The sequence below is a fragment of the Aplysia californica genome, unplaced genomic scaffold, assembly GCF_000002075.1.
Source record: "Aplysia californica isolate F4 #8 unplaced genomic scaffold, AplCal3.0 scaffold00078, whole genome shotgun sequence".
Lineage (NCBI taxonomy): Eukaryota > Metazoa > Mollusca > Gastropoda > Aplysiida > Aplysiidae > Aplysia > Aplysia californica.
In genome coordinates this window covers 436,384-437,122 of record NW_004797348.1, presented here as the reverse complement: position 1 = coordinate 437,122, position 739 = coordinate 436,384, and positions in this window count along the sequence as shown.

Below are 739 nucleotides of genomic sequence, written 5' to 3'. Positions count from 1 at the left end.
CACACAGACACACACACACACACACACACACACACACACACACATTTATGTATCTTTTCTCCAACGCCCACACGCACAAGGGCTCGCAATAACACTGCAGGCGAAAAGCCACTCATGTTCTCACCTTGGGAAATTCTGACTGGCTGAGTGCTGATTTTTTGACACAGCTTTCGAAACTTTGAGAAGGCGGGGGTGGAGGGGGAGCGATGGAGAGGGGGTGAGGGTATGCTTATTGTTTTTGTGGTTGTTGCTCCTGCTGTTGTTGATGTTGCTGGTGCTGCCACCCCTTCTGAATATGTTGTTCTTGTTGCTTTTGTTGGTGGTGGTAGTGGTGTTAAGCTGGCGGTTGAGGTTTTACTTTTGTTGAGGTTTTTATTTTTTAAAATATTTTTGCAGAAAGAGAGAAGACAAAAACTGGCTGGGCAATTCTGTGTGGACAGACTGAGAGAACATCAGAGGACCATAAAGTATGGAGATGAGTAGTGACGTCATCGTCAGAATGTCAGTAGAGCTCCAACAGCATCACCAGCAGACCCTGTACTGTTGTAGACGAACGTTAATTTCGGAGGTCCCACTTCATAGTGCTGAAAGAGGAGTTAAACCCATAGACTTCTGTTTCAGGTTGGGTTTTTTTCTTTTTTTTTCATCAGATTTTAGAAGGACGAACGAGGTGCAAGGTACGGGTAAGGAAATTGGCAAGGAAATATATGGCAATGTATTTACAAGTAGTATACTTTAT